The sequence below is a fragment of the Thermobia domestica genome, chromosome 15 (genome assembly GCF_964235325.1).
Source record: "Thermobia domestica chromosome 15, izTheDome1.hap1.1, whole genome shotgun sequence".
NCBI classification, from domain to species: Eukaryota; Metazoa; Arthropoda; class Insecta; order Zygentoma; family Lepismatidae; genus Thermobia; species Thermobia domestica.
In genome coordinates, this window is record NC_137468.1 from 138041677 (window position 1) to 138064466 (window position 22790).

Here is a 22790-nt window from a genome sequence, read left to right on the forward strand (position 1 = left end):
GAGCCCGAACGCTTTTTCTGATCCTATGATAGAAAAATTTAGGAAAAAGAATTAAAATTTTACTTTATTTCCATTGCTGTACGTTCTCAAAACGCTGTAAATCAAGATTTTAAAGTTCAAAAAATATAATAGTTTAAATGCGTAACAGCACATTTAAATATATTTTCTACAAATTTAAATTATTCTTACAAACAGTATGCAAAGTGCACTAAGTTTTATAGTGAGGAAATATGTATCCCTTGTGAGCACTAACGAATGACAGTATTTAGGACGTTCTTGCTTGAAGAGTGGAGAGGGCGAGTCATGTTCACAAACGTCAGCAAGACACTTCTGACAAAGATGTATGCGAGGGTGGGTCCTGGGAGTCCGGACCTCCCCCGAAATCCCGACTTTTCTGTATATTTAATTATATAATCTATCCTCGTGTTGGATTTGGACCCTCGAAAAAATTTGGACCCCTTCCGAAATAAATTCCTGCGTACGTGCCTAATTTCCCAAGAGAATTTACAGCGAAAAAGCTTGATTTCGTGAAACGGGGTGGGCGGGGTTTCGCGTGTTCCAAGTCCTGCTCTTCTGTGAAAAGTTCTACTGTCAATATTATGTCAACATTGTAATATTGATAATGATGTTTACTGAATGATTATTAAACATTTTTGTATTAAAAGTGCAAGCATGAGGTGTAACTTAAGCCTATGATATATGACTTTTGGACAAAGAAAGAGTAAAATAGGGGCTAAAGATACAGAACTGGATGTACTTATTTTCAGAGAAATGAGTAACCTTCATTCTTAGAAAGTAGCAACAGTCTATTGTAGCATTTGTGCAAAGGACTGTATGAGTACTATGTAAAATTATCTGATTCAATATTTTGCATTACCATTGGGTAATCGCTAATGGAATAATTGCAATAATCATACCAGAGTTCGAGAGTACTATTTTTTTAAAAGTAAAATTCTATACCATTCTTGAACAGAAATAAACAAGAAACAATCAGAAATTGCTATTGCATAAATATATACAGTAAAGTTTATAAAAGAATATCGTAACATTTAAAATTATATATTATAGTATACTTGCTCGTAGTTGAGTTAGTGCACCACGTTGGTGTAATAATACTGTTTGTTTTGGTGTTCCTCTTTCATAATTTTGCTTTCCCCATGTTTGTGTGCCTTTTTATGCAAATACGGTATAATGTTTTGAGGCACAGAGTGTCCTATCTAAAGAATCAATTTATTTTCTTCATACTACCCAAGATACACTAAATCAACATTTTTTAACAGATGCAACAGCTCTTCTAAATTTTAAAGCAGGGTAGAGACATTTCCTTCAATTTCTTGGATTAAAAATCAAAATATAGGTACTTCTCTAAGGAATTTTCTATTTGCTGTGAACCCAATGATTTATGATTATAGAATATTTCTAGCATTATTATTATTATTAGCTTCAGTCCCTCAAAGTCGACAACGAGCAACCGTGGCGCAGTGGTAGCGTTACGACTCCGCATTCGGGAGGTCCGAGGTTCGATCCCCGAGGCCGGCCATCGTGACTGAGGTTACTTCGCGGTTTCCCTCAAGCAAATGCTAGGATGTCATGTTCTTTGCGGGGCGTGACTTCCTCTTCTAATTACATCTTCCTTTCCTTCCTCTGTTCCTATCCCGGGTTGTGTGCTCACCGAGGGATGTCATCCGTTAGTAACGTTAAGGGCCGATATAGCCAAACTTGCTGAAGGGTCCCATCCACAAAGTCGAAGGTCTAATTACTAGTTGGCGGACCTTAGCAACAATTTTTCAGCACAATTATTATTCACAAAGTTGAAATTTTGGTTCATCTGATACTTGTGTTTGGGTTCTTTTATCGTTGCTTTACCAGCACAACAGAAAGCAAAATGAACACTGATTAGATTCTCGGAAGGAGCACTCAGTTTACGCATTAACGATGGCCTGAACCACCTAACTACCAAATCATACCAACGTTCACTTAGGCTTTGTAGGAGAGTGTGCTCAAACCTGTAAAGTCTGACATTGAAATAAAAGAGTTAACTTTGCGTTACTAAATCGTTTGCTTTTATGTAGGGATGCAAGGAAATGCATATACCCCTGTTTCTTACTTTATGTGTACCGAAAAAGAACCCTTCTTGACACATGGTAATCATCATCAACAAGCGAAGTTTCGAAAAATACAAGTCTTCCTGGTGTTTATGAAAAAATTAAACAACAACGAGTGCCAGTGCCAGAAACTTCATAACAAAATGCATCTCAAAATTCTCTGCAATGTGCCTCACTTGCAATGTGAAGTGCAAGATTCCACGAGCACTTCTTTGTCGGAATTGAGCAATGCGTCAGGCAAATTACAACAAATTTTCCCAACACTCCCACATAGGACTTGCCTAAAGATCTTGTGTAACCGATCAAGGGAAGAAGTTTGAAATTCTTGTTTTAGAAAATACAACAGCCGACTAAGGATTTAAATTTTTCACGAACTGCACGCCAACCTTGTCATGCGGAATGGTTTCTACATCCCTTGTTACATTATGATAGAGTCAAAGATTGTTTTGTTTTGATTGTATAAGGCATATCATTTGATAGGTAAAATGCTGGTGCAAGGAGCGGAATTGACTTTTCTCACCATAGAGTTCAAGAACTGGAGAAAGGCCACAGACAAATTCAGAGCACATTTGAAAAGCAAACTCCACTGTCCGAATAATGGCCGTGTGGGCATTTCCAACACAGTTAAAAATATGTATATAAAATGGTAAAAATTGTAGTTACAAACCATTTTTTATAGTACAATTTTTACTATTTTATATGTTTTTAACTGTGATTTAAATGGTTGAAAATGTCTGCACAATCCAGCACAAAACTGGCACTGGGTTAATCTTTTGATGTAAACCAAGATGCTTCTCGTAGATGGAAACCCCCATGAAACTGTTTACAGCTGCATTATATTATTATTACGCTATTATTATTATTGTCCAACCAAATCGAATTATTGTTACATTACGAACGTATATTTGTATTATCTTACCTATGTTAATTCCCGAGTTTATTTTCAAGAAGTAATTCAAAATCAGTTTGCCCCCCAGCTTAAAAATACTTCCGACGCCACTGGATATGACGATTTGTGAATCAGTACTACAAGGCAAATAGATCAATGCATTCAAGTGGTACATAAAATATATTACGAAGATATAAATTTAATAGTGTTTGAAACCTATGCTTTATGTGGTCAGACATCACACAATACCTTCACACAAACACATGTGTTATCCAGGGAAAATGTGGATATGCAATTCTACAGTATATATCTCTGCAAGTTAGACTGTACGTACCATATTGAATTATCACAAGTTAATCACACGTATCATTATGTTCTCACTATCAGTGTGTGTTATTTCAGCCACTACTATCTTCACTGTCACTTACAGAGCTGTCGCTGTCTTCTGCTGCTGTAATGTGAGAAGGCTCCACCAGAAGAGCTGTTGAAAGTTGTTTCTCTTGCTTTGAGAGCTCTCATTGAGAAAATGACAGGGTCCTATGTACTAAGTTCAAAAGTAGATCTTCGTTCGTAGCATATCGTGAAAATTGTCTGCAACGATGCTGTCTCAATCGACGCACATCTTTATTTCGTGCTTCCTGATCATCTTCGCTTAATTGTCCAATGAGAATTAATGCAACAGAAATCACAGAAGGACCATGAGCCCATGAAGCAAAATTTTATGCACAGATGCAGGCATGTAGTACCACGGATACTTTTTGATGAACATCTTAGCAATCTGAAGAGCATACTCATCGAATGCAGGAACATTTATGTCAAATCCACAAGAAATAACTCCCAGCACAACACCAAACCTTTCAAAAAGTACCCCGTCAATTCCAGTAATTGATGCTCACAGACTTGGATCTTGGAAAAATCGTGACGTATTGCCATCATTAGCTATCCCACTTCCATCAGGCTTGGGTTGATCCACCAAAAGACCCATTTCAGTTTTGAATTTTGCACATATCATTTTCTTTCTTATTGTGAATTTTTGCTTATCTGCTGTTTAGTGCTGATGCAATTGCTTATTTTTTTTTTTTAAATTCAGCAAGCAGTTCTTTTCCTTTTCGTACTTTGTTACTATATTAAATTATTTATAGGGTGACCTATACCTGGTGATGGTTTTCATGCACTGTTGATTTGTTTGTAAAAACCTATTTTTCATCCTGTTGCCCGCCTTCCATTTCTGAAACACCTTTGAGGGAAACAACCTTATTGTAGATGAAATAATGTCCTTAATTTATCTGCTTCCCCTATGCCTAATACTTCCATCACACGACTTTCAAGGTACTTTGTCTTAGCGGACTGAGAATGGCTTTCTTAAAGAGTACGTTCAACAGGTTTCTATATTCCATGTTTACAGGTGTAAAGATAAGAAACAAAATTAATTCCACAGTTACAAGTTATCTTTACACAGTGCATTACCATCGCGTTATTTATATATTTATCATCATGTAGTTTGTAAATGTGTAAGACTTGTCTTTACTACTGTTACTGATTTCTTGCAAAAATAGTAATTTTAACATGCATCACCTCATGACATTTTTCAGTGCCATTTGTATAGGGGAACACATGGGCAGCTATAGTTTTCACATATTACACTTTACATATTGTAGACTTCAACAATGCTCGTCTTTCAGGTGTACATCGTGGTACATTTTTTGAAAGGCAAATATTGTAATTACTGATCTTGATTACAAGAACTTGCACAGTTCCATTCACATCACTTAGTATTCATTCTGCCAGTGTTGGGTAAGTTACTTGTAAAAAATGTAATGCGTTACAAGTTACTTTACTTTCTCTTAAAATGTAACGGGTTACTTGCTCCAAAAAAGTAACTGTTACTTCGAAAGTAACGTGTTACTTTTGGGTCCGAAACTAAATATGTGAAAAAATATTACTTCAATTTTCCGTACTACTATTACTACCACTGTTATTATCGCACGTTCTGAATCGTTTTATGTAAATGCAAGGACAAATTTTTACTTGATTATGAACATTTTCATATAATGTAACATTGATAAAATGCCATCAGTGGCGGATCCAGGATTTGATCAAGGGAGGGGCTAAACCATAATTTGCCGTTTTATCCAGTGTAAAGCTGAATTGAAGCCCATTTTATCCAGTGTAAATCTGAGCGTCAAGGGGGGGGGGCTATAGCCCCGTAGCCCCCCCCCCTTAGATCCGCCCTTGAATGCCATATTGCGTTACTCGTAGGGATGGACACGAACGAGTTTTCTTTGAAACTCGATTCGACTAGAAACAGACATCTTGAGTTCGACTCGAAAAATTTCCTCCAACTCGAATTGGGGTCGAGTTTCGAGTCAAGTCGAGTCGAGCCAAATCCAGTGTGTAGTTTCGAGTATATTCTTCAAGTACAGTGCGTCCCACTAGCTTTCGAACCTGAAAAAAAAGGTATAATTTCCGAACAAATGTACATAAGAAAATGAAATTCACAATACACGTACTCCCATGCGCAAAAAATATTGCGCGTATACTGTAACTCACGATTTTTCGCAACTATTCCATTTTCCATATGTTTATTGGTAAAATTCAGTTATTAGTACGTGGAGATAATAGAAAGCAATCCATCTAAGGAGATATTTCCAAAAAATATAATAAAATAATAAAAATATAAGCAAAAAGCAAAATTATGTTCGGTTTTGTGTATACTGGCAATAATGTTTTCGAGGGAATTTTTGGAGTAGCACAGCACGATTGCAGAGGAAATAACAAGATTGGTAGGAGAAGGGCTGCACCAAGGAACTGGAAATTGGAGTAAAATATTGCATTTATTGGCTTAAATCTAGGGTGTAAATTGTCTGCCAAATATAAATTAGCTTCTGTAAGCAAGATGTTATACGGAAATATATAAACAAAGAGAAAAACTGTTGTCTTAAGTTTGGAAGTGACATGCTCTATAGCCATGAGCATTTATTTCTTAAGAAAAAGATAGACAACAAAAGAAAATCTGTGTGGTCAAGTGGGTAGAGTGACGGACTAGTAATTCTTATACTGTTTTGACACCAGATCGAATCCCATCCGGTCCTGTTCAATTTTTTTTCTTTACAAAACACTGTAGAAAGTGTATAATTTTTGTGTTAATAAGAAACGAAATAATATAATAATGAAATAACTTTTTGTTTTTCTGATGACGTATTTATTCAGAATTAGCTCACTATTTATTACTAATCGCGATTGTTTTTAGTTTATGGTATGGTATGCTTAACCGTTCCCTCTCCGTTTTTACACAGCTTCAACTCACTGCGAGTGTCTGTGAGTCAGGAACAGAAAAAAACAAAACAAGAGCAACCTGCAGCTTTACACACAGCGTGAGGAACACAGTCACAGCGATAGCTCGTTGTCATGAAGAAAAAAAAATGTTCTAGTGTTTCTGTGTGTGTGTTTCTTTTTAAAGTATTGACTCTCTCTCTCTCTCCTTTTGTTTCATATCCACAAGTGCGACAAATGCAAGTCTGTGTGGGAAAAAAAATCAAGAGTGCTTTCTTTAAACAAAACTAAATTTTACAGCTCTCTTTGTGAGGAACGCGAATGCTTCCAAAATATGCCATGAATATTAACTATAATCGTAGCGAATTATACAGTAGCGTGAAAAACTGATAATAAAATGATGTAACATGCATAAGCTTTTTTTTTCTAGAGTAACCACACATTAAACATAACAAATTAAATTTTTAGGATTACAAATTATCACATTACGTGTCGGTGTAGGCCTATTCGTTTTCACATTCGAGCGACGAAAGAAGAAAGTGTGGTGATAGTTATAAAAACCGAATACCAGATTTCAATAAATTCAAGTTACATGGCTCCTACACAGTGTGCGAATTAGATAATCTATATTGGGGGGGATAAAATTAGGCCAAAGGACATAGTCTGAAGGTTCAAATTTCAAAATGAGACAATAAATGCCTTACCCCCCATATATATATATTACTGTGTGACATCTGTAATAAATAAGAGATTTATTAATTTAATAAATCTACCGACAATAACTATGCACATATATATTGTCTGACATACACACATCCCACTAAACCTTTCTGAACGTGTTTTAATGTTGTACTCACTCTTGTCCCCGTAGCTCTCTAAGGTTTACTTACTTAAAAATTCGGCCCGAGCGATAGTCATGATCACAAGCATATGTTAATTTTTCCACTCATATTGAAAGCTTCCACTTTGCATTAATACATACAGGTTGCGAAAAGAAACCTACTTCAGTCTTGTGAAAACCACTAAAATTATCAGACAAACCGGACATTTTATTATTATTATTATTATTATTATTATTATTATTATTATTATTATTATTATTTTAAGAAAATCTAGATATTAGCCTATCAAATAAGAAATGGATTGTTGCTGGTCCCGATTTCTCACATCAAGGTCAAATCGAAGGCCAAATATTTAAAATATCTCCATTCAAATTTCGAGCTTGTGCTTCTACTTTCCGCTAAAGCTGTGCTCATCACGACTTTTTTTCTCCAAATATCGATTCCGTGATGGGCACAGAAAGTCAACACTTAAAAATTACTTTACTGTTAGGTTGAAGATGAGTTGATTCACTATGGACTCAGGAGCGTCATTTCAGATTTTGCTTGGGGGGGGGGCAAGACCCCTTGATATTAGTAAAATTTCGCGTTTCTCACTGATTTATACTATTCTATTGATAAAATCTATATACATCTCAAACTCAGGGGGGGGCAAATGCCCCTCCCTGCCCCCCCTTAATGACGCCCCTGTATGGGCTACGTTATTCAAATAAAGTAAAACATTACACTGAAGTTTTTCAGACAACATTAATTGCGTGGACAGCAAACTGTACAGCGAAAACATGGAAAATGAAGGGTTAACTTTAAAAAAACCCGCTCCAGTTGAAATGCTTATGGTGCCTTCCATTTCAATTCAGGCAGAGCATGTACCATCACCATCTCAGATATTGTTGAAACTTTTTTTATAGCAACGCGGCATAACCTTAAGATGAGACATGTTTTTAAGAGACCCATATTTTTTTGTTTTGTCGAAAAAAATTTTCCCGCCAAGTAATGGGCCACCAAAGACGGGAAGTACAATTTATGAATTGTAGAAGACATAGAAAATGGTCAACTTTGGAGCCTCACCATTCGGCTATGGAGACAGGTAGAGTTATAATTCTTGTTGTGGTATGTACTCCCATGCGCAAAAAATATTGCGCGTATACTGTAACTCACAATTTTTCGCAATTATTCCATTTTCCATATGTTTATTGGTAAAATTCAGTTATTAGTACGTGGAGATAATAGAAAGCAATCCATCTAAGGAGATATTTCTAAAAAATATAATAAAATAATAAAAATATAAGCAAAAAACAAAATTATGTTCGGTTTTGTGTATACTGGCAATAATGTTTTCGAGGGAATTTTTGGAGTAGCACAGCACGATTGCAGAGGGAATAACAAGATTAGTAGGAGAACAGCTGAATCAAGGAACTGGAAATTGGAGCAACATATTGCATTTATTGGCTTAAATCTAGGGTGTAAATTGTCTGCCAAATATAAATTAGCTTCTGTAAGCAAGATGTTATACGGAAAATATAAACAAAGAGAAAAACTGTTGTCTTAAGTTTGGAAGTGACATGCTCTATAGCCATGAGCATTTATTTCTTAAGAAAAAGATAAGCAACACAAGAAAATTTTTGTGTGGTCAAGTGGGTAGAGTAACGGACTAGTAATTCTTATACTGTTTTGACACCAGATCGAATCCCATTCGGTCCTGTTCAATTTTTTTTTTCTTTACAAAACATTGTAGAAAGTGTATAATTTTTATGTTAATAAAACTGAAACAATACAATTAGGAAATAACTTTTTGTTTCCTCTGATGACGTATTTATTTAGAATTAGTGTACTATTAGTAATACCGATTGCTTTCAGTTTATGGTGTTGTATAGCTTCCTTTATCATCCTCTTTTCTTGAAAAAAAAATTTCTCCAATAAAGTATGAAAAATATATATCTTAGTATCAAACATGATTTATCGTGATGAAATAAACAAGTTTCCCGTTATTAAAAAATAAAACTATAGATAATCATTGAATTTGGTCTTTAGGTTTTTATTATGCTATATATATTCTTTATAAGACTATACTTTATAAGGCAAGATGAGCGATCATACCCTCAAATTTAGCTAGTGAGTGAAAGATGTTTTCGGCACAAATATTTTACAGGTTTAGGTGCATGAAACACCAATACGCCATGGTCTTGACCTTCGTTTATTTCACATTATTATCCGACATATCATAGCAGGTAAAAAGCAGCATCAATCGGCAAGAAGAACTGCAAGTTGTGGTCTTAGTCTGTTTCTGATGCTCCGGACTCGATCGCCTAGCACGCTCGTCTATACCTTGACTCATACGTCTATCATTCAGTGCAGGCACATATCCAGCTTTTCTTTTCGGAGGGGACCCGACACGAATCCTCGTAAGCACGTAATTCTAATGTTTCCAAAATATCAATAATAATAATAATAATAATAATAATAATAATAATAATAATAATAATAATAATAATAATAATAATAATAATAATAATAATAATGCAAAAGTTCTGTATTTCTCTTAAACGTTTCTTACTTGTCATTTATGAACCGGTCAAACTTAATTCTAACTCACACGAAATCAAAAAATATTTTCTAGAGACATGTAAGGAAAACTGTTTGCTACGTATATCACATAAAAAAAATAGCAAATGGCAATGAGTGTATCGTTCTAATACAGTAATGTTATAAACAGACCGGAAACGAAATTGTAATCCCATTTAAAAGTGTTCTTTAATTCCACCTGGTATCAATGGCATTACGGTATATTCTTACAAGTAACACTTCCCAAGTGTAACACTCCGATTTTGATAAAATTTGACAGGCAGATACTACACATAAAATAAACGAATACATGTTTTTTTTTTTATTTTCTGCGGAAAAACTGTTTTACGGTGGCAAAAGCACTCACCCAAAATTTTGAAAGTTGACGCCCGAAAGACAAAAACAAGTGGACCAAAGTGTACGAAATTGTGCACAGATATGGCAGACGTAAAATGAAGGAATACATGTTTTGTATTTTCCTGGAAAAAACGGTTAGGTGGGACGCAGACCCCTCCAAACCTTTGATCATGAAATATCAAAAGTGCTAGTAACAATATGTCTGATGTGTGTAAAGGACGAAGAATTCCGATGACACATTGTGTATGGACAATACGCAAAAACTAAACGAATGCCTGTTTTAAGGGACAAAATCCCCCATCCAAAATGATGAAAGTTGACGCCCGAAAGGCAAGAAGAAGTGAACCGAAATGAATGAAATTGTGCACAGATATTGTTGACGAAAAATGAGGGAATATGGGTTCCGTATTTTCCTGAAAAAAAAAAAAAAAAAAAAAACGTTTCGGTGGGACACAGACCCCTCCAAAACTTTGATCGTGAAATATCAAAAGTGCTAATAACAGTATGTAAGAAGTGCTTAAAGGACATGAAGAATTGGAACGACACATTGTGTAGGGACAATACGCAAAAAAAAAAAAAAAAAAAAAAAGAATACGGGTTTATTTTCTGCGAAAAATTGGTTTTAGGGGGCAGAATTCCCCACCCAAAATTTTGAAATCGTGCACAGATATTCTAGACGTAAATTGAGGTAATTGTGTTTCGTATTTTCCTGGAAAAAAGCGATTGAGTGGGGCACGGACCTTCTAAGCTGTTGATTAGGAAATATCAAAAGTGCAAATAAGTATGTATACGTCAGAAGTTCCTAAAGAGTATGGAGAATTGCAACGAAACTTCGTATAGGGACAATTTGCAAAACAATAAATGGAATGCATTTTAATTTGTATGAAAAAACAGTGTTGGGGCCTAGAGCCCCTCCAAAAAAAAGTTAATATTACCGTAAAAGTGCAGGAAGGAGTGGACCGAAGCAAATGAAATTGTGTGTAGATATTGTATAGACTGTATGTAAAATAAGGACTTTCGTGTTTTAAAGATGTCCCTATCAATTTTGGCACATCAACAGCAAACAGGAAATTAATCGGCACGTGTTTTTGTTTATGCGGAAAAACATTGTAAGGGTTAAAGTTGCCTCGTAAAATACTACAAAATACGCTATACTGTTTGTGCTTGTTGTTGATCTGCCAAATTTGAAGAAATCTGATGGAGTCACTTGTGAAACACGAGAGGCTTTATTTTTCATATCCAATATCTACAGACAATTTCATTCGCTTCGGTCCAATCCTTCCGACACTCAACGCCTCGGTCCACTCAAAAGGTTTTTTTCTCTTTTCAGGAAAATACGAAGCACGTATTTCCTCATCTTACCTCTACAACATTTGTGAACAATTTCATTCAGTTCGGTACATTTTTTCTTGCCTTTCTTGCGTCAAATTTCAAAATTCATGCGGGGGACCTTTTGTCCTCTAAAACCGTTTTTTCGCAGGAAATAAAAAAGCCGAATTTGTTTATTTTTTGCATATTGTCCTAACACAAAGTTTTGTTCCAATTCTTCATGTAAATTTAGGCACTTCTGACATACTGTTATTAGCACTTTTGATATTTCATGATCAAAGGTTTGGAGGGATCTGTGCCCCACCTAACCATTTTTTCCAGGAAAATACAAAACACGTATTCTCTAATTTTATGTCCGCAATATCTGTTCACGATTTCGTTCACTTTGGTCCACTTGTTTTTGCCTTTCGAGCGTCAACTTTCAAATTTTGGGTGAGGGCTTTTGCCCCCTAAAACCCTTTTTTCAGCAAAAAAATAAAAAAGCACTTATTTGTTTATTTTGTGTATAGTATCTACCTGCCAAATTTTATCAAAATCGGAGTGTTACACTTGGGAAGTGTTACTTGTTAGAATTATAACAACAACGCATTGTCCACAGTTTGGACACTGACTCAAAGTAATCTGACTCAAAGTAATCTGACTCAAAGTAGTCTGGATGGTCAGTGAACGAAGCCAATTCCAATATAGTAAAACCGTGAAACAAAGTAACAAGAAGATGGAAAATTTGGGTGAGTGAATTTTCAATATAAGTAGTAGATGGGACACTTTGTTAACAAATCCTGTCTGGTTGTGATTAGAGTTGTTTCCGCTTTGATTAGGACGCTAATTGCATTTGATTTAAATTGCCAAAGTAGGGATCTGTTTCATATTCTAGTTAAATCCTCCCCAGAGTGTTATTTTGAAATTGGTGGAATGATAACCCGGGAGTAATGATCCGAATTATTTTGAAGAATAGTAAGAAGTTCGCCATTATTCCTTGTGGATATGTTTATGAATTTTGAAGCGTTATTAAGACTCGTAAATTTGAGGATTCATTGTGTAAACGTTTGATTATCATAAAGATTAGGAATTGTGGAGTCAGTATTTCACATCATTTGGAGATCTAGTATATTACTTCAACATTTACAGTCACGGTCAAAAATAAAAGGACTAGGTATAATATTTAGTAACGAGTGTTGTATTATAAATATTTTTGGGAATTTGTTTGGAAGGAAATTCATATGATTCACTGCGATAGTTCTTGATGTCACCAATTAATGATTGACGTACAGTCGGTGGCAAAAGTAATGGTACCATAGATTTCGAGTCAACATTGAATCTTTCGCTTGATATTTAAGAAAGAACTTTTCTCTGATCGTATTATTTGAATTGATAAAATATTGTCGAGACTCATTAGCATCAGATTTATTATATAATTGATTTTCAATTACTTCGAGAAATTACTTTTTGACTTTTAGTATTATATTCAAATGAATTTAGATTCATATTGAGGTACCGAGATTGCTATTAGGTATTGCAATTAAATTAACAATTAATTTTTTGAATCAATTTAAATTATAGGTTGAATTTGGAAATTACTTTACGAATTATTTCGCGGGTCATATATTTATATATTTTTTCTTTTGTTGTTATTGTTGCTTTGTGCATATATATTAATCTAACGTATTAGTATATATGCACAACCGTCTCTGTTGAAATAAAGTTTGTTATTGAAAATTTGAAATCTGGTTTTTCCATTATTTATGAGTATTTGTTATATCCTGTTTATTTTGTGCTTTGCATTAATATATTCACAAGGAATATCAATCCGTATAGCCTATCGAAGCGACTTTGGGTTTATGTGTCTGTTCTGCCAAGACCCTTCTTTCGGGTTTGCTACTCGAGTTTAAATCGATTGTTGAATTAAAATTCTTTTCATTTTTTTCTTTTTATTAAGACTCTCGATTTGGATTCGTGTGGCGGGACTAGGAGGAAAGGGTCGTTACATGGCTCTCTCACGGAAGGCGTTCCAGAGGAGATGAGGGCTCTCATAATGAGATCATTAACAGTGGAGTGTCGAGAGTATTTGCCAGCACTGTGAACACATGATAGGCCATGTATACCTTTCTTATCCACTAAACTTCCGCAAGCAGGGCACTGGTGTTGTTCACAAACATCTGCTCCTAAACGTAACGCACAAGCGATTCGAAAACTTTCGTCGGGAAGATGCAGCCCTAGGAATGAAGATGGGATAGCTTGTAACAGGCACCTGCTTCAGGGGAAGAAGTAGCAAGAAATCTAATATAATTAAGATGTGTATTAGAAAGAAAGTTGATTTTAAATTTTAAATATCAATGAACGATGACATCTTTGCCATTGTTGATATCAACCGAAATATCGAAATCGATTATCAGTTATTATTAAAATTTTAAAATTATTGTTTTTTAAAATTAATGCAATCAAGAATATTATTGATAGTCTCTCGACTGCGGAATTCAAAGTGCCGTCACCTACATCTTAGAACAAGGTCAAAAAGTCACTCACAAAATAAAAAGAGAAATATAACACAATTATTGTGCTGTCAAAATGTCTTGAGCCGCGACAAAAATGCGAACTAAAGCTCACACCCTCACACACCCACGCGTTAAGCCAATAAGGGTTCAGCTGTTGCTAAGCGAGAGAAAGCGAGTGGAATTCCTTCAGCTGATAGCAGCGCTTGAAACGGAAGACTAAGGATCAAGTCAATGTGGTATATCTTTAGAGCCTTTCACTTCAGTCAATATTAAGAACTATCATCGTTTTTGTTTGTAACTCCTCAACCATTGATCCAATCTTGAAACTGTTTTCATCAAATTTGTCAGTAGATCATCGCGAACAATTCACTGTCAATGTATCACTAATGGAGATAGCTCCCTTCATTTCAGAAAGATTTTGGAGAGGGATCTTTTGTAAGGCACATTATAACTCAACAATAACAGATTATTGAGCCTCCTACAATTTATTTTGATAATATCCTAATTTCTCACACTTAATATACGTCATTAATAGGGAAATCGGTCTTCCAGATTTCCCACACTTAATATTTCTAAATTATAAAGGGAACTGGTCCTCCAAGTTCCCTATGACTGACAAGTATAATATGTGGATAGTAGAAGATGGAAAATGTTGTCCCAACGAGCAATAGCTCTCTTTAGGGGACTAAGTATTTCTCTTTGCTTTTTTTATGTAGTAATGTGTCAGTATCCACTGTCTTTATTTATCATTTTTATGGCTACTAGATTATTCAGCAAATTTATTCCAAAAGTGTTTTTTGATTTCTTTTTTAAATAAAGGTATTGCTTTTGTGTCCTTCATATCTTTTGGCAGACTATTATAAGCTTGAGTAATGTTATGCTTAACGCTATTTATACCATACTTTGTTGTATTAACATTATCAATATCAATATCATTCTTTTTTCTAGTATTATAATTATGTACCTCTTTCCTCTTTATTAAAAGTAGATTACTATGTACAGTGGCGTATTTACGATTTTGTTTCGGGAGGGCTTTGCTAACTTTCAGGGGGGGGGGCTTTGCCTGGAAATGTGAAAATTCTGCAAGATATTTCATTTACTTTACTATAGTAAGTAAGATTTCGGGGGGGTCTTAAGCCCGGAAGCCACCCCCCTAAATACGCCACTGACTATGTATATTACTGAAAGTACATTATGGACATACATACAGGATTCAATTTTAATTAATAAATCGAATGGCAGTATATTTGATTCCATAAATAAACTCTTACTTGGATAGTCCAAAGGTCGACCATACATTGCTCTAATGGCTTTCTTTTGTAATATTATGAGTGGTTGTACTTTTGATTTATTAGCATGTCCCCAAATAATACACAAATATATCAAATGACTTTGTATATATGCATTGTATACCATTCTTTTTAAATTCGTTGTTAGGGTTTTTCTAAAGCGGTACATAATGCCTACAATGGGAGTTATTTTCTTTTCTAAATTTTAAATGTGTAATTCCCAAGTTAGATGTTGATCTATTATTATCCCTAAATATGTAGTGTATTCGACTCTTTTCACCTCCAAATTCTTAATTCCAATTTTGTTACAAAGAATTATCTTTGACAACGGCTTGTGAAAAATTATATGAGACTTTTCTAAATTTAATGACGAGCTTATGCATAACTAATGATATAATGTAGATAAGTCTTTTTTAATGTATGTTATCAGTTGCCCCAGTATCAGCTTTATAGAATATACCACTATCATCAGCAAATAAAGTTATTCTACCTCTTAGATTAAGCAAATGAACATCATTTACATAAATTAAAAACAGTAACGGTCCCAATTTGGAACCTTGTGAAACAGCACTCTATTTGAGCCTCATTACTTTCTCTTCAATTTACTAAGACATATTGTGACCTATTAGACAAGTAACTTTTAAACCATGAACGAGATATACCTCTGAATCCTAAATTTTCTAGCTTTTGAAGCAATATGTTATGTTTGAGTGTATCAAATGCTTTCTTTAAATCAATAAACAATCCTGCTGCAAGTTTATTGTTATCCAAACATTCTTGAATTTCTACTACTATATCAGTTACAGCATTTAAGGTACTTGATTTTTCCTAAAACCATATTGATATTTATAAAAATAATTTATAGACTCTAGTTAAGTTACCATTCTATTATGTACACACTTCTCAATTAATTTGAAAATGTAGCTTAATATTGATATTGGCCTATAATTATTCGGATTTAACTTATCTCCACCTTTATAAATTGGAATGACTTCGGCAGTTTTACATCGCATTGGAAATTCGCCTACAGTAAAGGAAAGATTTACTAATTCAGATAAAGAATGGCTTATAGTGTCCTTGCAATCATGGGCGGCGATTCGGGGGGGCAAAGGGGGGCAGTTGCCCTTCCACTTTTTCGAAGTGACCAATTAATGTATATAGTTTCATTTGGAAACGTAAAGTTTTTGTATCTTATAACTGGTTCATAGAAAAAATGGTGCTATATAATATTTGCCTTACGTGAGCACCTATTGGTTGTCTTCCTGTGGAGTTAAGAAAGCTACAATAATTAGGTTTTAATTGGCATGCAAAATTGCCCAAAAATTAACCGATTGGAGTGCAACAATTCCAGCGTACTTTCATTTCTTCTTACAAGGGCTCAATATATTAGTTAACCGCTTTGAAACTAATTGAGAGAACATTTCGAAAAAAAAGGGCTTTCACAAGTTATTCTTTAATTGCACAGAAGTCGACAGTTGCTAAAATGTCTTTTCTTCTTTCTAATAATAAGGAATATTGATTAAAAAGAGAGATAATTATAGACAACTTCTAACTTTTCCATTGTTTTGCAGTGTAATATACGAGTAAGTGGTGTATTTATGGGTGTACGAGTGTATATACAATTAAATTAGTGAATTCAACATAATTCTAGGTTTTAGGATTATTTTGTATAACTGGAGTGTGGAGTGATTCTAAGTATTGTTGTGTTTTGATGTGTTCCAAGAAAGTGAAAACTGTACCTAATGACAACGAACATGTTTCGGGAAGCTGCAAAAGTAAATATTTCTTTAAATGTTGTAGCATATGTTTGTAGTATTTACTGTCCTAAGAGTAATAACATACATTTAATGGCATGTATGGGATTAAAAATGTAAATTGTTCATTAATCTCCAGTTTGCAAAACAAGTCTCATGCATTACTATGATTAATATTATCCTATATATTTATCTCTTTTACAAATTTGTTATTAAATAATCTGGTCATACAATTTTCCAAGCAGAATTTTAAGATGTTCTTGAGCAAGGAATCAAATCTCTTCTTACACTTTCGTAGGGCTAGTGCCTACTTGCGTTGCTCTTGTCAGTTTACTTAAAATATGAAATACGATGTACGCTATTTTAACTGAAAAAGATAGTATCCTATTAATTATACAACCTTTCGTCAAACAAAGTGTTAGAAACAGCCAGGGAAGCTAACATTGATATACAAATATTCAATCATGTCTTGCCTCCCCACTTTTAACGTCCAATCGCCGCCGCTGCTTGCAATTTATAAAAAGTTCATTATGTAATCCATCTTTTGTCTGATTTCTGTTTTCCTTTAGCGAACTAATAATTCTAATAATTTCCATGTGGGTAACTGGCGTAAAAAAGAATGAGCGGTTGTATGGTATACCCGTATTCAAAGCTGTATTTTCCATTAAGGGTATCTTTGATGCTAGTGTTTTACCAACATTTGCAAAATGATCATTCAACACATTTGGTATACGTTCATTATCAACTAAGGTATTTCCTATTTTCAATTGTATACAATCTATATAATTATTTATCTTATTAGTTAATATTTCTTTAACAACACCCTAAAATTTCCTACTGTCAGACAAAGATTCCTGTATTTTTTTGTGATAATACTCGCTCTGCAGTTGCCGTTTCGACTTTACCATATTTCTAAATTTTCTATGCTCATTACGTATATCTATATTATCTGGAAATTTTTTAATTAAAGAGTAATATTTATCTCTCATTTTTACTAAACTTAACAATTCCTCGTTTATCCAAGGAGACTTAGGTTTATATCCTTTCCTACAGTCCTTATGCGTACTTTTATATTTAGATATTTCAATCTAATCTGACATATACTTTATTATCTTACCGCATTGTTCATCAATACAATTACTAGTTAAAGAGTTTTGTATTCCTAAAATAATTATTTAGTTTATTATAATTTATTTTAGGTAAACGTGAATGTTCCATATTGTTTACATAATATTGTACTCGTTGAAATATGATGTTACATATTAATATATTATGGTCACTTATATCAGCTAATATATTAACAGAAACCACTTCACTTAAATCGTTTACTAATACATGATCTATCAGGGTTCTACTGTTATCAGTCAGCCTGGTCGGATATTTAATATTTGCCTGAAAGAGACCACAATTTCCACAAAACTGTACATATTTCAAAGTTTCAGTTGAATCTCTGTTTAATGTGTTAATATTAAAGTCCCCTACCATTAGAATGGATGAATTTTTACAACTAGTTAACACAATCTCAATGTCATCTAACAGTTCATTAACCATATTCTTGTTTGGATTATATATACTAAAAAGCATTAAATTCTTCGACATAAATTTTATTTGTATTCTTAGTATACTATACGCTTTATCTATAATATATAATTGTCCACAAATTCATTCATTACAGATATAAACAAGTATTCCTCCACGAGGATTATAGTCCCTATACACATAGAACTTATTATAGTTATTAATATTATAGTATTCAATTTCACCAAAATACAACCATGTCTCAACAATAATTATAACTTTTACAATATGTATTCTATGTAACAGTAGTTCTAATTCATTAATTTTATTTTGTATACTTCTAGCATTTAAATATAAAATTGAAAAAATTTCCCTATTGTTTGAATCAATACAATTTTTAGCATACTGTTCTATGTTGTCAAAACTATTATCATACAGATTGATACGTAAATCTGCAACACTGCAACGGTAACTAGTGCCTCTTATTTGGATGTTAATATATTACGTAAAAAAAAAAAAAAACTTCCAATAGCTATTCTCGCACGCAGTTACTTTTAAAAAGATGGTGTACACTAGCATGCGGATGTTCGTAGTTACCTGGATAAAACATTTGGTCGTCAATAGATTGGCCGGCAGCTACCATGGCGACCATGGGCGACAAGATCACAAAAGACCTCAGTCTGTGTGGTGGTAAAGGCTCGTGTGTACGCAAAGCACCAACACATATGTTCAAAAGGTCATGAACTCAATGGTCGACAGAATGCTTATACGTATTAATACTTCTGGTACACAGGTTGTACGTATTCAAACTTTTCCCTATCAGTGATAACATTTTTTACCGGGCTCTATACACAGAGTGTTTCAGAACAACACTGACAACGTTTGGGAGGTGATTCCTGATACCAAGATAAGACAAAAAGTATAGACCAACCTGGGCGCACAAATGCTTCCTTTCGTAGTTATAGGCTGCCGAAAACCTGAAAAAAAAAAGAATTTTAAAGGTCTATAGCTCCAAAACTATGGGGCCTATCTTAGGCGGGTCGAGACTTCACTTAATATGTACCATATCCAAAAATCCATGTTTCAGAATCGTAAGGTACTCACGAAACGATTTTTATAGGAGTAATTTGGCTACAAGCATATAATTTGAAGTACTCACCAACTACCTCTATAAAAATTGTTGCGGAACTCCCGCAGGGTTCTGAAACATTGATAATTGGATAGGGCACGTACTAGTACCTAAGTGAAGTCTTGACCCGACTATGGTAGATCCTATAGTTTTGGAGCTATGGACCTTTAAAGTTCATTTTTTCATGTTTTCGGCAACCTAAGGAAGCATTTGTGCACCCAGTCTATACTTGTTTCTTATCTTGGTGTCAGAAATAACCTCACAAACGTTGTCAGGTGTTGTTTTGAAACACCCTAGATAGATAGATATAGACAGTGTGGTAATTGAAGGGGGAAAATTCCCAGGCATCTCTGAACACTTTCCCGGAACCACGGAACCCGGAACACTTTCCCGGAACCTTTGTGCTTTTTAGGGGGGAACTTACTAATGACATCAAACCTTCATGTGTAATTGCAAAAATTAAATTTATAAGTAAATAAGAAATCAAATCATCAGTTTTTCAATTTACTATTAAGGAATCTGTATCAAAGTGGATTTTACTCCAAGAAGACAGAGTACAAAGTTTTAGTGCAACTAGTTCCGAAACGCTGAAGAGTAACATCTCCTGAACAGTGAACAGGTCAAGGTGTGTTGCATGTAGTCTCTCAGGTTTAGTTCTGTATTTCGTTAAAAACTATGTTACTGTAAAGAATGGATATGGATATAAATATGTTCTATCTTTTTTGTATAATACACCTCATTTAAACAAGAAGGTTAACTACTTTGAATAAATAATCATCATAATTGCACTTATGCATATTTGTAACAAACTTATCGTGGTGTTCTAGTGATTACACAAATTACAATTATGAGCACAGTTTATACGCTATGTATATTAGAAAAGCTGATTTTTCAAGTCTTTTGTGAGGAAAATACTGTGAACTAAGAAATCATAACCTTTTCCATATTGTACAGGAATATTTTCCTGCAAGTAAAAGTTCCTTTTGGAGTGCGTTGGGAAATTAACACTTAGTCTGTAAGATAGTAGCGTATTTTTTGGACTACCAGGCCTACCGGCAGTAGCCCTAGAATATTACAAAATAAAGTTATTATAATATAAACTAAATTATATTAATAATTTTATACTTTAGTATCTTCTTTCAATGATACAAGTTTCTGAGAACTGTATGTATTCAGAAAGATACACTTACTTCTTTGTACGCAGCCTGTCTCGCGAACTTAAGAGATCTTAGATATGACACCGCAGCAGAAAGCACTCTCTAGCTACTACAGCAAGAATCGTATCAGAGCATTCTCCTTCGCTCCACCTCCGCCCACATGGTACGAACGGGCTGCCACGTAACAGCAATTGCTTCTAGAGAAATCGGTTTCTTCGATGTGAGCTAAGAGTAAAGGGAAATTATACGAGTAATGACAGTGCATTTTGGAGGGTTTTTGCAAATTGTTTTGAACATCATGAGGCTGGTTCCATGCGGTTTGCGTTAACGCAACGAAAATTTTGTGTTTTATGGGGCGTTTACACTTAGTCGATTTGCGTTCGATTCAGTTGAATTGACGTCACTTTCAACTTAATCGACCGTGTAAACGAGACTTCAACTTAATCGCTTGTTGATCGAAGGCCACTAATCGACTGGCAACTGAATTAAAAGATGTTCTATTTTCTGTGGTTGAAATAATTGAACACATCCATCAATCTGATTCGGCTTAGTTGCTTCGATTTAGTGGCAAATGCAGCGAGTCGATTTAGTCGTGCGACTAAATCGACTAAGTGTAAACGCCCCATTACAGCAGTTAGTGAAGCTCTTACAGACTGAGGCTCTTTCTTTGCTAATCACCTTTTCCAGCGTTCATTCTTACTCGGGCAGCTTCCATTTACTCTGTGAGTAGGGTTACCACCTATCCAATGCGAAATGTAGCGACACTTCATGCAACAAATAAAGGTAGAAATGTACAATCCTTTCTCCCTAATACTAGGGCTAATAAGGTAATATAAGTTTTGATAGTGAAGAGAAAATATTTATCTACTTGATAAAAGAATGATGTAAGTTTTTTTCTTTAATAATAATAATAATAATAATAATAATAATAATAATAATAATAATAATAATAATAATAATAATAATAATAATAATAATGCAGGTGTAGTCCAATCCATCAAACCAGTATACGCCACTGCTGCAAGAGTACTCTCTTAGTACAAGTATATTTTAGACACACACTCATCCCCCCCCCCCGCCTCCAAGTGCTTCAATTACCACACTGGATATAGATATAGATATATACAGTTTGCGCGGAAAATATTGACGCCTACGCGCTTTTACACACTATCCGCGTATTTCTTCAATGACATCGTGTATTGTTGCTCTCTGGCAGGAAACACCCACCTCTTGTGTTGCTTGCTGTAGAGTAAGGCCCGCTATACACAATAGGATAGATCGTAGGAAATCTCTTACGATTTGTCCTAGAGTTAAAATCTCAACGTGTATGGCATCAGATCGCATGTCATTTCCTGTATTCTGAACGATCCTATGAGATTTTTCTTGTTTAGAGCACGCTCTATTTCGAAAAGAAAATTCGTAAGATTTCGATTTAAGCGACATCAGATGAGAGAAAGTAAAAACAAACAACTTATGCGATATGTTTTTCTAGTTTATCTTCTGATCGTGCAGGTTTACTTTTGGTGCACCGATCGAAATAATTGTTGAAAAATTATAATTTGTCACTAATTTCCTTATTATTATTATTTCCTAAATGATTTGCGCTAAGGGACATGAAAACATCTCATATGACAGACAAAATTGAAGGCGACCATCAAAAACAATAATAAAAAAACAACTCTTACGATTTACCTATAAATAAGGCGTCCAGATGTATAGTATAAAAACTATAACGCAAAATCACAAACCAACCTGTGCTAGGTGACCATTAAAAAGCATGAATGCTATCTGACCGAGTCGGGGCAGGGCGAAGCAGGGTCCGAGAGTTAGAGACGGGGTGCGTCCGAAAATACTATCATCGGACTGCTGTTGCCAAATGCTTGCGAGAAATATTATAATTCTTACCTTTCAATATTGTATCCTTCCTATTTTTCTCGATACGAGAGTGCTTTCCTGCCTGATGTATAAGATCCCGGTGAATCCCATCATCTTCACCTACATTGGGAGTCTTAATATCTTAGGTGAGGAATTAGCTTTTCATCTATATCCTTGAACTGCCTAAAGCTTCCTTCTAATGTATTAAATTATTTTTATTCT